General features: G+C 37.2%; 1 protein-coding gene across 26 annotated transcripts in view; it reads left to right on the forward strand.

Moving 5' to 3' along the window:
- ARVCF (ARVCF delta catenin family member) overlaps positions 1-17,490 on the forward strand; it is a 286,311-nt gene that overhangs the window by 89,611 nt on the left and 179,210 nt on the right. For 15 of the 26 annotated variants that reach the window (XM_075769218.1, XM_075769219.1, XM_075769216.1 and 12 more), the window contains one exon: positions 14,073-14,138. The exons of 4 other annotated variants lie outside the window; for them this stretch is intronic. The gene's annotated coding sequence lies outside the window, so the exon portion shown is untranslated. Of the gene's footprint in view, positions 1-384; positions 465-14,072; positions 14,139-17,490 lie in introns of those variants that run through there. 7 more of the 26 variants (XM_075769217.1, XM_075769225.1, XM_075769232.1 and 4 more) reach the window with 7 other exon arrangements.

Raw genomic sequence — 17,490 nt, forward strand, 5'->3', positions numbered from 1 at the left:
GATTTCAGGAAGGGGTTAAAAGGGGTTAATATATATGTCATGCTTTCACTTCAGTAAAGCTGGAATCTGGAGATGCTGTTTGCCACTGTATACAGTCTTCTCTATAATACAGTTTTCTTTCTTATTTCCTTAGCGTTTTGGGAGAGGGGTGAATGCCACCCTTTTGACATGTACTCACATTCTTCAAATTCTTCTTGTTAGTCTTTCACAAGTACGGACTTAGGTAAAAAGAAATGCTAGAATTTTGTGTTTGTAGTGTCTCCATTGTAATCCAGATTACGTATGCATATGAATTAATCTATTTATTACATTACAACAGCCAGCTCCTGAAACTGAGCTCACAGTCAGTCAAAATAATTTTTTTGCATTATTATGTCATTACAGATATTAAGGCCCAAGCATTCTCCTGACATTTCTGCTTTGAATTACTTTGAAAGTGTCAGTAACTGCAGCCTGTGAGAAGGGTGAGCTTTTGATAGCAGACCACTGCTTTTACAGATCTCTTTGTCAGAGGCTAAAACATTTGCTGTAGGATTTGAAGGTTCGTATAGTGCTGCAGCAGTCACATACTCTGTGCAATCCATGTGCAGCCTGGAACATGCCTGCTTTTTCATATGTGCTGCATAGTAAATGTGTATGAAAAAGGAACATGGCTTTTTAAATTTCAGTTGCTGAGTAGTATGTGCTCAATCTGCAATTTATTCGCAACATTAATGAAAAAACAGGTAACACAATCAAAGCATGGATAACAAAACAGGAGACATAACCTATGTGCATAGGTTTGTAAGAATGGGAAGAATGGCTGGAGTTCAGGGCAGTAATATAAGAACTGAAAGACCCAGAAAAAAGAAAGAAGAAAATAAGAAGATCTGGGAAGACCTATATGAAAGCTTATAGGCCCTCTGTAAGTTTTCTACATTACTTGGTTTTCTGTTTTACTTAGATGAGTTAGTCCTGACTCTTCAACAATCAGTGAGAATTTAGGTACCTAAAGAACTTGGTGAACTTGGGTCTGAGTTTCTCTTTGTTTCATCTCCCAGTGTGCAAAACAATGCTAGTAGCGTTGCACTGCCTCCAAGGCAACATGCGTCCTGTTGTTGTGAGGATAGGCATAATTACAGATCACAAGGCAGATTTTTGAGGAATGGTAGCCAAGTAAGTGGGTTTTGTGATTTGGAAAAGCAATTCTGACCTAACTATTGTGACTGCTTTGAAAATCACTTGTCAAAGATATAAGGATATCACATTAATTGCTATTATAACAATCACAATACTTATTTGTCAAAGTAGTATATTAAACCTGATATGCCTTGCTCATGCCTTAAATTCTTGATTGATCCACTTAACCTAATTAGCCATGTTTGAGGGCGGACAAAAACATGGGAGTCTCTCAGAATTGAAGTATACCCTGCAACATCCTGCTAGCTTAAATACAATCAGAATAATGCATGTTTTCTACAAAGAATTGAAGTATCAAATCCATTTAAAGCCTTGGCAGAGCACTGTGTCCAGTAGCATGGCCATTACTGTGATTCCATTCAGCTTAATATATGCAAACCAGACAGTTTCAGTAAATTGCAGCAATAAAACTTTTGTTCCAGCAGCCAAGTTAATCATCTGACTCTTCATTGGAATGACTGTGTGTTTCCATGACAATCAGATGGGTTTATGATTGACACATATACAATTAAAATCTGCCCTTCAAAACTGTAAATTGCAGAGACCTAAACTCAGTCAATATTCTTAAACAACTTGTGTGAAAAGAATGTTAGATTGTGGCTTCCACCAGCAAAGGCATTACAATTTGTAGGCCTAACGAGCAGTGAACACAGCAGAGTAATTTTAAGATTTATTGTGGCCTTAGCCTTAGATTTTGATCCTACCTAAGTGTGGACTTCTATTCTCTTATTGATTTAAACCTCCGTGGGTTTAGTGATTTCTTTTAATTAACATCTAGAGCAAAATTATGTAGTTCTTGGACAATCTGATTTCCTGTTGCCTTCATATAGAGCTGTGTGTGGTTAACTGTTGGACAGACTATTAGGTTTTTTAATAGTAAGGTTATGTGTATACCAACTCTAATAAAATATATGCTTTAGCTTTACCAAAATTTACGAAAATTTATGGACATTTTGGTGGACAATTAAATTTTGTTTAATAAAAGAAAATTAATTTCATGTTACTAAAACTCTGGTACTATTAAACTGTGTTAATAGCAGGGTTTCAGTGGAGAGTATATTTGCTTCTCTGCTCTCTTTAGTGACTGGTTGGCCTCTGGACACACGGAAAAGTCATCTCCCTTTCCAAGGGACCGAAGAACTAAGACTTAGATGAAGCCTGGAGAGACTAGCAATTTGTTTTATTTTATCATGAAGATTTATTAGCATTATATGAGAAGCTTTATATATCGAAGCTTTGCAAATTTTTTGGGAGCCTACTCAAGGTGATTACATTTTTTCGATATCAAATAAAATATTATTTGTTCGTTCATTGCAATTATTCTAGCAAGTCGCAGATAAGTATATTTTTGTGCAATTTTGCAAGGCTGATATGGTGTCGTTATATCTGATACTATATTCATAGGATCCATTTGATTTCTCTATGTTTTGAAGCACCTACAGCCTGTGACACTGTTGTGACTAGAAATCAAAATATCTTGCTGTTTTTTGGGGTACTTGTATGAAATACATTTTCTTTTTCTAATAAACAACTAGCGAAGCTGAGGTTTTTTGAGACCAATATTTTTTGCCTCATCAATCCTTTGCTGCATTTTTGATGCCACAGAAACCAGAGGCATCGCTGAATCATTCAGGAGGAATAATTTAATGAGAGAGGAGAAAACTAGCATCTGAACCTTCCTGATCTGCCACAATCTTCTAAAGATGACATCAGACTGGAAGCTGGCTCGCAAAGTCCCACAGAAGTGTCATGGCTGTAGTATTTGCAGTTGTTTAGCTGCTTACGTTAAAAGGCATGCGTTCAGGTTAAACGAACAGATGTGCAGCCATATTCTATCTCTTAAATCTTAAGATTATAAATATTTAAGATGCAAATAAGACTTGTGTGATAGAGTATTTGCTTCTGTATTTTTGACAGTTAGGCTTGTTCGTCAGTTTTATCACACTTGGCGCTTATTAAGAGGGTTCTGTCCAGGCTGGCAGAACTAAAGTTAGATCTTTTTTACTGCTTTGTGGTTTCCCATGTTGTCTTACTCCCCGTTCTGCCTGCTCCATTCCTGTGAGCTTGAACTGTAATGAGCAGCGTGCTTCGACAAAAAGGTGCTGTAAGGCACGATATCTCACAACTGAGACCAAGAGTGCAGCATGGTGTATCTGCACTTTCAAATCCTGTGCCACTGTTTGTGTCTCTGACCTCTTTTGTTCTCATTTTATTTCTCTGTGGTAATAAAAAATGATTCAACAGGTGTATCAAATGTATACAGACAAATATATAAATTTTAAAAGCAATGTGGTCACAGACTTACTAATCTTACCAGGAATGTGTATTAATCCTACTATCAACATGAGTAACAGGAACTATAATATGGCACAAATCTAAGTGAATTGTTTGCCTGTTTATTTCTCTTTATTAATTACCTATTCCCTTTCCTGACCAAGCGGGAGCTCTGTAGGCAGACTTAGTGTGTGCTTTCTTCACTGTTAACCTTATTTTCCTTGTTTCCTTGCCTGTGTGTATTTTTTTTTCTCCTTGTTTTTCCTCTGCCTAGCCACAAAGCAAGTTCTCTGCAGTCACTAAATCAGGTATCAAAGATATTAATTAATATTAATTAGTCCATTGCTACTGATACCTTCTAATACTTACCTAGGTGAGTTATTGTGGCAGCTACATGAACCCCGTACGTGGAGAGGGATAAATACAATGATTTGTCAGGCACTACTGACAGTGCTCTGGTTCTGGCTCCAAATGCACTTGGGCACACGCTTCTGTTGGCAGTTCCCCCGTGGCACTACTGCTGCTGTTTACAGTGGAAACATGGGTCTCCCGAGGGCCTTTCCTTGCCAGTGTTTCTGTGTTCTTTCCACTCACAAATTTACTTGGCGTCAGCGTGTTTCATCACTAGGCTTTCTAGTAGGTGCTCTACTCCTCAATACTACCAGTGCAGTATTTAGTTGGTTACTTTGGCTTTTGAAAGAGGCCTTTGGTCTCTTGTTTGTGTCTCCACTAGTAACAAACTGCAGTATTTGGGACTCTGTGAGGTCAAGCTGTCACTGAACTAGATTAACCAGTTTACTGTCGTTGCCAAATTTCTTGTGAGCTGAGCCTGCAGGTTTTAAAAAATAGGCAACTATTGAAATTTTTTTTTTTAAATACTGGCTCGTACTCTCTCAGAATCCTAACACACTTTATTGTTTAGGTTTTTGCTAGCACATCCCTCCCAATATTTCATAGAAAAAGCAACAAGAAGTTGCTTGAAATTGGCAAGTTGTCAGAGTTTTAGGAATATGATTTAATTTAATCTGCCATCGTTGGCCCTGAAAATAAATATAAAACCATCTGGATCCAATTGTTTCAACTTCTTTACAGTAGTATTGTAATAAATTTTCTATATCAGAAAAGTTAATGAAATACATGAAAAAGATGAGAGCAGTCACCATAAAAAAGGAAACAGTATGGCAAAGCAAGTAGTTCTGCTTCAGAAGTTTCTGGATAACCAAATTCCTACTGCTTTCACGTTTTAATCCTTTTAAAAGAAGAGGCTGAACTCTTTTAGTGTTTAAAGACCAGATTAAACCAAACAAACTATTATGATTCTACGGTCCTTAAACTTATGAACTGAAAGCACTAGGAAACAAGCTATGTGAATAAATATATGTATTTACCATACTTCAATTAACAAAAGATTGTAGGTACTTACATAACCTTTTTGCAAATGTGGAAACACATACTTCTGGAAGCTAATATTGCATATTTTAGCTGTTCTTGTTTGTCCTGGGAATTGAAAAAACTGTAGCCAGGTATTTGAATAAGTTGGTGTTATCTTTAAATAGCTTAAGTAATATGACTGCCCAGTAGCCTGAGTGTATTAAAATGAAGCATACAGCTTGTAAGAGTTCTGGGACTTGGAATACAAATATCCTTTGTATTTCCTTCTTCAGTAAGCAGTCTCCACTTTGTGTGTGAATTCCCGGTTTGCCAGGAAAGGTTACTGAGCTCTGATCTGTAACAACTCCAAATGATTGATTTCTCCTATCCTTAGATATTCTTCCTAGCCATCTCTTTTACATTCATACAGCAATAAGTTTGGATACTATTTATATCTTTCCCTGGCAATTGTTTTTCATGCTAGATTGCTACAGTACTTCACCTTTAATTTTCACCTTGCTTTGTGGAAGCAATATATATTAGTGATCTTAATCTGTGCTAATGTAACACTGGTTTGTGTGCATGACTGAGTAGAGATCCTACTTTTTCTCTTCATGTGAAATTCTTCCTTCAGGTCATCATTAATAAATAGAACTTATTAAATTATTTTCCAACAAAGATAAATGGAAACATTGTTATGCAATTAAGTAGAATATACATAACTTTAGTGTAAGTTAATCAGATGTGCTACACGCTTTCACTGTCACCCAGGTGACAGATTTCACATCCTTGCAATTTCTACTAGCCAAAACCTCATTAGTAAAATCAATGCTTCTATGGAACATAAAATAAAATTTTAAAAATGCCAGCACATCTGAAATAATCTGACCACTTCTACCTTTTGGTTTCCTAACTATTTGTATGCAGTTTGTTAGTTGGGGAATGCTCATTAGGTTTAGCTGCATACATGTGCATCCACTTGATCAGTTTTCTGGAAGATGTGTGCATCTCCTACCATCCACGAGAGTGCTGTGGATTCTGCAGGATTGCTATGGGTTTGCTTCCAGTTGTTTCAAGCTAGTGTTCTTTGTCCTTGTTTAAAAATGAATAAATAAATAAAATCCTGCTTCATGTAAATAACTGTAAGAGTTGAAGATGCGGCTGAGGCCTCATTCAGTCGTCTGTCTTAGGATCCTAAGGACGAGAGGAAGGCATCACTCACATGTTAAGAATTAGTTTTGAGATTCAGGAGATAGGCTTCTCACTCATGGCTCTGACCTTCAGCAAATTGTCATTCTCTATGTGATTTCCCCAATCTTGCCTGCATTTTACATTCCGTTCTTTTAACTTTATTAGCATGTAAGCGTAATCTGTCTGTCTATGGTAGAAGGTCTTCTGCCAGTTACATGGGTTACGTTCCATTGTAACACTGACTACTTCAAGTGTTCTAGCTGTCAGCATACACTAGTAAGACAGTTCAGTATGAATGCAGATTTATGGAGAAAATACAGTTCTTAAATTAAGCTAGGCTACCCTATAACTTTATTCACAAAATATTGTTAGCTGTTAAACTTTCAGCCTGGTTTTCTTCTTCCGTTTGGGCACAGAGAGTGTGCTCAGAAAGAACTGGACATTTTTCAAGTACATATTTTCGGTAAGAAATTTCCTAGCTTGACAGAATATCTGGTAGCTGCCTTTTGTTCAGACTTGAGACCTTGCCAGCCAGTAGATGTTAGCCACTGGCAGTCAGTGCAGCATAATTAACGTGCTAGAATGATGTCAGATCAACACAGAAGCATCTGACAGTGTTGACTGCAGAGTGCTTTTGGTTATTGTAATCATAATGAAACTGTTACAGACAGCATTGTACCGTTTCGTAGCAGCTAATCTATGTTGTATGAGTACAGTAAGATAATAATTGTAAATTGCAGTTTTCTTTTTTGAATTAAAATTGTCAACAAAGATTTCCTTTTTCACAGTTTACTTTTAAAAACTCCAGCTTGCTTTAGGAAGTCCGTGCCAAAGGAGTTATTTGAAGACTCTCTTAACTTTATAGTTTGACTGTACAATAAATGAGTTTAAAACACGTTGAGTAGCCATGACACACGTATTAAACTTCCCTTTTTTTTTTAGGCAAGACTTTTCTCCTCTTCATGAAAACATTTTCAAATAGAGGCCAAATGGGAGAGCTTAATTTCTCAGTTCTTTTTGTCTACTATTTCAATTAAATACGACAGCGAATTGAATAGGTTGCCTCAAAAAATTCAAATACAAAGCCTTGGCTAAATCCACAGCTGGAGCCTGCTGTACTTTATGTCTTGCAGTCAGTGTTGAACTTGGCTATTCACCCACAAATTAAACAACTTGCTTGTTTCTTCTACTTTCCATTACTTTTGAGATTCCTCCTTTCTTGTTTTCTTTCCTGGTCTCCTTTGGTGTCTTCTGTCCTTCTGGTCTGTTTAGGCAATAACCTTGAATTAGGAAATCAAGGTCAGAAGCCATTTCTCACCCTCCAGACTATTAATTGGACTTCTTGATTGGTTAGGAAGCTGTGCAACACTGAAGTTAAAAGTCTTCAATAAGCAAAAATCACTTGGCTTTTCATGATTGGGTGGCTGCACTGAACATTCATATTTTTAAAACCGCTTTAATGGTATTTATATCACTTGGAAATTAAATTTCATCATGTAAATTCACTGTATAGTATAGCTATTAATTAACAGGAGTACGATTACTAGTACTAGTAAATAGATACTGCTGTTTTATTTAGAAAACAGCTCTTCTGCAAAGCACATTTTTCAAATCTAAAATAATTAGTTTTATGTTAAGCTTGTGTTTGGAGTTGGTGTATAAAGTAATGTTGGGGAAAAAAAAGTGTTAGCTGTAAGAAGAGAAACTAAACCAATACTCAGATCTTATATAATGGTAAATTAATCTTACTGATTGACTCTTTGTGTCAAATTCTGTATTAAGTGCAACATTCTTCAGCAGATGCATTTGAAAGAGGAATGATTTTTCACTGCCAGTCCTTGCAAAGCAAAAATGTTGGTTTGGGAGTTGTTACTTACTGAAACTTGTACGTGATGGGTGATTCAACCTAGATTAAAAAAACAAACTGGAATTTTATTTACAATCATGAACCTAAAGCTTTGTTTTCAACATAACTCTGCCAGGAGCACACTCTGTTCTTACCGCATTGTCCATTGTCACTTGGGTTTGTCCAACACTCTCGCAAGCCCTACTCGCACTTTAACCATATTGTTGGCCAGTATCTCTCATTCTTGCCTAGCAGGAGTTGAGCTGAGGTGTATGAACCTTGCAGTAATTCAGCTAAACCACTGAACCCTGCAGCGGCCCTTCAGAGCTATGAAATACAGATATGATAAAGATTTGATTTTTGGGTAATCATACACTCACGCACACAACTCTAGGAACAAGAAACAAAGGCATATGAAGAGGTTCTTGGTGTTCAGTCGGTAACTTCAGTGCTGTTGTCACGGGGGGTTTTACTCAGGAGTTACAGGCCAAACTGTGCAATTTCTGTCCAGGCTGAACAGGCATGGAAGTGATTCCTGAACTGGGTCTGCCTTGCTTTATGCGTGGAGTTTCTCCCCTGGAGAATATAACAAGCTGCAACCAGAGCATCCTGCAGTTGTTGTGAACTTCACTGGCACTAATGTTGTATTATCACTAAAACCAGGATTTAATTTTTTTTCTTCTTTTTTCAAGATTAAGTTTTGTTATAAGTTTTTTGGAAGATCACCTTTGCCTCCCATTTAAAATTAATAAATTTATCCTGTCTCTGTAATACATATAAGGTGACTTTGGCTACCCTATGAAAAGCTATCATGTTTGATTGGGATATCCTTAGTATACTGGAAAACAAAATTAGGGTAAATTAAATGAAACTCCATATTAGCATATACTATAACAAAATTCCTTTTCAAAATTTGCATAAAAGGTGATCAAGTGCTGCGTCAATTTGGGTGTGATGAATTCTTATGCATATTAGGCTGTAAAATTTTAAATTACATTTTTTATAAAATGTGTTCAGCTACAGTTGCTATGTAAATTCTTGAAACAATGTTGTTGGCAAAGTCTCACTTATTACATATAGGTGTAATGTATATGTGCACCTGTGTGGTATTAGAATCTGTATATACCTGCTTGTTTTTCCATTCCTAGATGTCTGTTTTTAATGAGAAATATTAGGAAAGTAGTACTAGCAACCGTCAGCAGGCTCTCGATAGGAAGATTATTATGCATTAACTTTAAAGAATTAGAAATGTATAATTCATGGCTATTTGGTGGATTTTGCAAATCTCCTAGTTGTGTACAGTTGCTAATCTGTATGACATGATGGAAAACAAATCTTGGAAATACTGTCATTTAGGTTTGTGGCAATCAAGAAACTGCAGTTTTAATGCAACTTTTCCATTTGATGTTTAGGAGGAAATCCTAGCCGTATATTAAAAACACTGAACTGTCTGGGCTGCTTATAAATATTAATTTACCAAACGCACAAAAGTCTATGACATTTCCTTCAGTAGAAAGGATTAGCTTTAATTTTACTTGCTTATATCATAGCACATTGAAGTGAATCACCATATGTTGGCTTTTGTAGTTCTATATTTCATACATTTTCTTTTAATATGTCATGTCTTTATCAACACACTAGGTGCATCTAGTTTGCCAAAGTTGCTTCAGCCATTGTTTCCTTAATAAAAGATTTACATCACTGTTAGCATGTAATGACTTGAGCAACATTTTATAGGCTGTTGTACATTTTCGGTCCTGACATTTTAAAAAGCTGCAGTTCTTATCTCTGGCATGTCTGTGTACTGATGCATGGGCTCTTGACTGCTTTTGTAATATTTATATAAAATTTATTGGCAGTAACTGCTACTACCCAGAGCATCTATTTGGAAAGGTCTGTGTTATCTATCCGTGTTGACTGAGCTGTTTGAGGGTTTTGTAACTTTCTGGGCATTTTGCCACTGCTTCTGTCCGAACTTTGTCTGCGTTTGTATCAGCTGGTTTAGTTAATGGTTGCTTGCTTGATGTTAACATGCTGATTAACATTATAATAAAGAATGAGTAGGAGTTTATAAGGGAACTCAAAGCTCATAAGTAACACAAAAATAACGCTGTTTTGAATAAATTTCTAAAGATAATTGAGTGTAAATAGTAGAATATCAAACAGCTTGTAGTCCGCCTCTTTTGATGGAAAGCCTTATAATGAGTGAACAGTGTTGCTGCTGTTTGGTGTATTGTGTGGTGGCTGTGTTTGTGTCACATCTTTAAGTGGAGAGACCTCACTTCCCATGACTGTTTCATATGTTGTAATGCAAGTTGTGACAGAGTATATACCCACATACTGAGCTGTATAATGTAGATACCTCATGTTTGCCGTCTGATATCTTATATAAAAGCAGAACTATGTTGTCAGTCAGAATATCCTATGTTTATCTGTGAAATAAAATAGCAGTTTAGCAAATTAGGATATAAAGTGAAGGAAGGAGCTTAGGGAAAAACATTCCTTCTCCTCACCTCCTTGTCTCTTGGCTAAGAAAAGTAAATCACAGCAGATGCAAAATGCAGCTCAAAGAATACTATTCAGCTCTCCCTATACTTCTGGTGATTTATCTGTAACAGAGCTCCTGCTGAGGAAAACATACAATTGGAGGGTATGAGCTTCTTGCAATCAATACAGACAAAAATGGACAGACAAATTTAACTTGGTACCAAGCGAGCTCTTTTCCACCGGTCTCTTTTCTGTTGGTGTAACTCTTGTTAACTGAAGTGCTGTCTGCGACATGCTGCTGTAAGCAAGAGAAACATTGGTCCGTTAAGGCTGGTTTTGGGTTGTAAGTGTGTGGTGAGGGCTGTAGCTGTGAATCTGCAGATAATTTTTATGGTCCCAAATAAATTACATCATCCAAATTCTTTATTAGCTGTTTTAGTGCCAGAAATGCCAGAGAAGCTCATTTGAGTGACAGAAGGAGCCAAAGATACAGGCTTTCCATTCATGCCCTTGGCAAGATTTTGCAATATGTGCTTATAGTAGTATTGCAGCTGAATTGAAAAGTAGTCTGCTTGTCTATCCATACCATTTTATTGTCTCTCTCAGTTATTTTGGAGTTTACTACTTGCCTTACACTTGGCAGTTTTAATTGCATCTATGTCTACATACAGGCGAGGAACCCGCTCGGTGCCCAGACTGCATTTCATTAGTAGTTTTGTGTAACGCTGTCTCCGTGTCACTAATAAGCAGGCTAGCGTGGTGTGAACCGCTGGCCAAGCAAGTCCACTGATCTCGGTGGATTTACCCATGCTTTACCTATGCGAAGACTGCTTCTCACACATCTGACTCACTGTAATCGTTTTCAAGAACTGGGTGCATGTTCAGAAGCTTTTTGAGTAAGGGACCAAGAAGGTACTATGAGTAGATTCCCAGCACAGTCCAGGCTTAGTGGATGATGCAAAGTACGACATTAGGAAAAACAAATGGTAGGACAGATTGGCACAGTACTTTCCATCATGCTGTTTCTGTAAAACTGGTGGTCTGTCCTTGCTGTATACACTTGCGATGGTGCAGCATCAAAATTTGTCCCTAAGCTTTCCTATAGTCCAATAAGCTACTCACATTCTCACCATGTTAGAAAGAAGTTTTAATAACTAATTATGTTCACTGGAGTAGGAAAAGAATGAAGTGGTGCTTGGGATGCAATTGTGAAACTTGCTGAATGGTAAGAAACTGTTAGCTGATAGATGCTTTACCTTCCCATGTGTTTTGCAGTGTCAGTGTCTTGATGTTCTGTTAAGTTCCTTATTCTGAAAATATTTATCTTAATTAGTTATTATAGCTACAGACTAATTGTCTCAGTTCATTTTTTTTAGTCGTTTGTTGGCGAGCAAATGTAAAACTGCTCAGAATCTCTAACACTGTGACTGGGGTAATTAGTTACAAGTGAGAGATAACAAGCAATTTGAAAAAGCATTACAGGTTTTTCTCCACCTTTCTCATCTGAGAGCTGTAAGATACTTGATTAAAATCAGCGATAAAAGTATATCACTGGAATGAAGTAGCATTTTTGTAATGAAGTAGAGGTGTTTCATTAAATGTGATGTGGTCCAGTGAGTTTCTTCCCCTCTCCCTCTCCCCTGCAGTACAGTTCATGTTGTCAAATGGACAGCAGTCAGGGGCTGGAAAAGGGACTTTGCAATACAGCCACGAGCCTCAGCAGGCTCCAGGCTTCCCAGGAGTTTGGGCTCAAGGTCTCAGCTGGCATCACCCAATATATACCAACACTACGTTTCCCAAAGTCAGTTAGACTGCAGCCATGTGAACGTGATGAGAACAGCATGGTCTGTCAGCATTAGCTGATGCGGTTGTTTGCCATAACCCCGACAGCACATTATGGACTGGCACTCATGAGATGAAGTAGAATAGTGCCTGTCATGCAAGAGGAGGGAGCCCGTGTGGTTTGGAATTACTGTCCCAGCTCCTCCTGACCCATCTCTTTGTTTTATCCACAGTGTGGATGTGTTGTATTGGCAATGCAACCTCCTCTAGACTTGCCTTGATCATCTATTCTTATCTGATCTTATTGCTAAACTTTCTGGTTACACGTGGTATCAAAAGTTTTAACAAAAAATTAAAGAATTAAATGGAACAATTAAATTTGTATTGAAAAAAGAAGTAGTTTTTTCATGATAATCAACACTAAATTTCAGGCTATACAAATGTGATTATTACTAGAAGGTGACCAGTAATAATGACCAGGTGTTTCTTTTCTGAAGTACCTGATATCTCATGATACTTTATATATATTTTTAATGAGATCTTGTGAAATAGGAAAATGCAGTTTCTTCCCAGATTATATTATAGAAAAAGGTCAAATAGCCCACAGACATACATGAAGGCTATGGTGGATCTGGGTCTTACCCAGGATGTCCCAATTCAAGACAAACGCCTTGGGCTGCTTGTCTTCTTGACTCTGAATCAACTAAAAGAAAAAATACAGGTGGAAAAGGAGGAAGGAAAAATCAAGCAAAATATTTTTTTCAGTAGTTTTTGTCTGTTCCAGGTGACACTAAACATAAATCATTAATTATTTCTGGCTTATAAATGGAGAATATTTTAATAAAATACATAAAATTAGCCTACTTAGAGGAGGTAGTCATATTCTTGTTATGAGACAAAAAGTAAAAGAAATTAGACTTCAAAGAAACCTTCATTTTACATCAGAGATGTGTAATTTTGTTTTAGCACCTGTTTGGTTACAGTGAGGCTGAAGGGCTGAGGTGTTTTTCCTTACTGACCACTGATACATTTGTTTAGCCTTACTGTACCTTCCAGCCAAAGGAGGAACAAAGGGGAAGGTCCAGTGATGAAGCTATGTTGCACACTGGAAATGGAAGGGTAGTGGCGTCTCAGTTTTATGGGTAAACTTTAGCCTGAGTGGAACTAGGATGACCTGCAGGAAATCATCTACTCAAAATGTTCTTGGTCTCAGAAAGAGAGGAGGAGACTGGACAGACAGGTCCGAGACAAAGGATCCAGCTTGTTATCTCTATGAGAAATTTCTAGGATAGAAATGCTGTAAGGGGAATACGACCTGAAGCTCGAACATAAAAGGAGATGTTGAAAAATGTTGAGTTCTTTCTGGTGAATTTCAAAGGTGAATGTCTTCCTGCTCTAATTTCTCTTATTTCCTGCTGCTAGAAGAAAAAATGTCAAATAGGATGAGGTGTATTTATGTAGCCACAGTTGACATTTTTAGAGTCACTAGATAGTATTTAGACCTGGATGACTGAAAATGCTATGGTGTATGCTTATGAAGGAAACATTTTTGGCTTTGAAATCTATGAATCAATGGGGAATTAAGTATAGATTGGAGAAATGTTTGATACATGCACGTATGAGTGGCACTGGGACAGAAATCAAGAGGATTGGAATAGCTAGTTAGCCAAACGAGCTCTTCCTATGGAGTTTACCTTCTGTACTCCAGTTCTGTGGGATTTTCTTGGTGTTTCAGGTGATGGTGGAGTAGATGTCGGAAATAACACTTCTTTGCACACCAGCATGACTCAGGAAGGGAAAGGGAACCAAGGGGAGATACAACTAATAGATTCCACTGTATTATGTAAATGTTAGCCATTATTTAAAAATAACTCCCTCCTCCTACTTCCCCAAGATGGAATAAAAATGTCTTTTTTGTTATGTTTGTTTGTTTCTCTGACAGAGTTATCATCGAACCAAGGGAGAGTTTCTATCTTAAAGCCACTACAAGAAAGGAACACTATAAAAGGTATTGTGTTTCTGTAGATGCTTACCAAGGCTCTTGAGTATTTTGCTGCTTTGTCATTATGTATGTTCTTAAATCATTGTCCTTTTATTTTTTTAAATTATCTTTACACCTCTCAGAAATTCATTACTTTGCATGCTATTGAAGGCCTACTAAAATTCGGTTTAAAATAGTGTTAGAACGGTTGAGGGGCAGAAAGAAGGAAATACCTGTGATAAATCTTAAGACTGTGGAACCTAGGACAGGAGCCTCTGTAATTCTATATTGTGTTGAGAGCCGAGGCACTGGTGAGGGTAACATTCAAGTGCTAGCTGAGGAAATCAGGGGTGGCAGTTTTCTCTTTTGTGACTTTGCGCCATCTCTGATCCATGTCTCCCTTCTTGTACCATGGAAATCCTCATTTAGTTTCACTCTAACCCTGACAGAGCCGGGAGTGTCTCTTGCTGTGTGACTACTTCCTATGGCCCAGACGTACAGGAGGTGGACTCTAAGGACTCACTTTCTATCCTGTTCTCGGCTTGTGCTCGTGCTTTCCTAAGGTTTTTCTGTATTTGAACAAGCTACAGGATTAAAGGCCATGGTTATGTCTTGCATCTCACCTCTTTCCGCAATACAGGCCATACTCTTAAGATGTATCTTCCTCTCTCCATTCCCTCCTGCCAACTATGTCTTAGCTTTCTTGAGATGAAAAGACCGGTCCTCTGGTTGCGTAGAAGATGACCACAAGCGTTTTCAGCTGCTGTGAATTTGCTTCAGTACTTTGGTGTGTCTGTTTTAATTTTAGGGGCTTGGTGGTGAATAATGGGATTAAATATTAAAGTACTCTGTTGTTTGTTTTCCTGATATATTACTCCCTTCTGTGTACCACTTTATTTTTCTCAGTGTAGGTGGATTATAGTTTTAGCCAAGCATTCTTCGAAAATAATCCTCTGAGTAAAAATGTATCATGTTACAGATTTTTATAAAGTTCTTTCCATTTTCATTTGATTATTTTTAGATTAAACACTGTCCCTTTTATTTATATCAAAACTGAAAGTGTATATAGCCCATGGAAGTTTCAAAGCTGTAGGAAGGATTCTCAACAGAGTTTACATTGTATTTACTGTCTGAATTGTTTGCTACTTACCTCTGTTACAAATATAGCCTTAGTGAAATGAGTTAGAAGTGTTTATTATAGCTGGAATACATTCCTATTTATACAGTGCAGGATTTTCATTTTGATATAATAGAGGGAATTTGTTTTAAACATTCAAAGTAGCTAGACAGTTAAAGCAAAATTATTATTTTTCCCACTCAGCACAGTTCTCAGCAGAATGGTTATTAAAAAGGGGTATTTGAATAGAAAGCTGGTTCTTGGAGCTGATCTTCAGTGATCTGGAAGAAATATTTCTCCTTCTAAATAACTGTAATTAGGCACTAGTGAAAAGTGCATTCCTGGAAAGAAGAAATATTGATGGGTGATACAAGCTACAAAAAGCATTAAGATTTAGTCAAAGATGTAAAAGTAGGATAGCCTTGAAAGAGATGAGGTCAGTGTCTAACTATAGGTATCTGGAAGAAAATGATCTGTCCAAAAGACAATTGATAGTGACCCCTAAATCCAATACTTTCCCCAATTCCTACTGATTTTCAGATCAGGGTCAACCTTGGCACAGAAGACGTAGTTTAAATGCGGTCGTTGTCCAGTTGAAATAGAGGCTTATGATAAGGTCGAATTCAGAACTGGTTTCATAGGCAGGGAAAAAGTGCTAGGGAAAAGCAGTTGTCCCTGGAGGTTTAGTATATATATTTTACATATATATATATATATGTCCAGTGACCTCTGCCAGCCTTTCAGCTGCACACAGAAGGGAGACACCGTATCCCTGTTCTGTGCTGGCAGCCATAGAGTTGCTGACTGATAGCAAGCTGCTTGACCGTGACTGCAGAGCCACTAATGGAAGAAACTTGCACAAAATTTCCCTAACTGATATGAGAAACAGTCAAATTATTCTAGCTGAAGTTTTCCTAAAAAAGAAATTCAGCCTGAAGGAAAGATCTATCAGGGAAAACTTCAGCCCAAATGTTTAAATTTTGATAGAGCTACAAGCCAATGAATAAAAAGTTCTTATAATAAAGATATGAATCTTAGTTGTGAAAATTGCTACTTGCAGTGATGTAATAAAATAATTTTTGATAAATATATGAATGTAACGCTTTGCAGACTAAGCACAGCACTGCATTTCTGTTTCATGCAAGTGAAGATCTAAATGAGTAAACACTTGAGTTTGGACTCACCAATGGGGTTGCTATGGCATCTTGATTTACCCAATGATATAAACGAGTCCTGTCCTGAACATTATTCTCTGGAGGCTATTTTGACTGTCAGTTTAACCCCAAAGACACCAATATGCTTGGCTAATAGAATAGAAAATGCTTCTGAGTGATAAAGATTTCTGCTTTGAAGATTCAGCAATGTCTTACACCTGAAAACAGAGACGTTAAATTGGCAGGTTTTGTGACATTGTTTCTGCCCCTCTGGAGCAGGACGTTTTTGCAATGTGTAACAAAGACTGTTCTGTTGGCAATGTTAGAGAGATGTTATGTGCCAAAATCCATCATATGGAATGATGAGTCTCTCTGAGACTGTCGTTAAAATGTATCTGTTTTTCTTGCCTTTATATGCTTATGCATGAACTGGATGATTATTCAGGACATCAGATGAGCTAAATACTTTTGTTTTGCTCAGTTATTATTTATTAGTTTTCAAATGCATGTTTGCCTTGTAACAGTAAAAAGCTGTGGTGTTAATCAGCACAAACTTGGATTGCATCCTAAACTTGCAAGGGTAAAATGAACTTGGATTGCATTTTAAATTTACAGACGCTGAAACAGCGAAGGGTCTATCACTGCCATCTTTGAATCTGCACATACAAGTGCAGAAAGCAGATCTACAGCTTTGGTCTAACAGAGTGGTTTACTTAGTGCCTTAGGCTTCCAAATTTAGCTTGGTGAAAAAAATACTTGCTTTAGAATGAGACAGATGTTACTGGAGAGAATTAGAGCTAGTGGGCCTCCTTCTGTTACTTCCCTTTTTTTTTTTTTTTTATTGCTTTAATCTCCTCTTCATTGATACTGTTCCTGGTTTAAAGCAATGTAAGGTCAAAATCTGGTTGTTTTTAATGAGAGAGGTTGAATTATGGGAGAGTAATGCAGTAGGTTTGGCTAGTAAGCAGCTAATAAAATTCATTTGATTTAGTAGCTTCAAGAATTAAGCATGAATATTGACATTTTTTCTTTCCTGTTTTCAGTTCCCTGGTGGAGAATAGAGCAGCCACACAACCCACTAGATATGACTGAGAGTTAAACAAGACAC

This window comes from Balearica regulorum, chromosome 17 (assembly GCF_011004875.1).
Source record: "Balearica regulorum gibbericeps isolate bBalReg1 chromosome 17, bBalReg1.pri, whole genome shotgun sequence".
NCBI classification, from domain to species: domain Eukaryota; kingdom Metazoa; phylum Chordata; class Aves; order Gruiformes; family Gruidae; genus Balearica; species Balearica regulorum.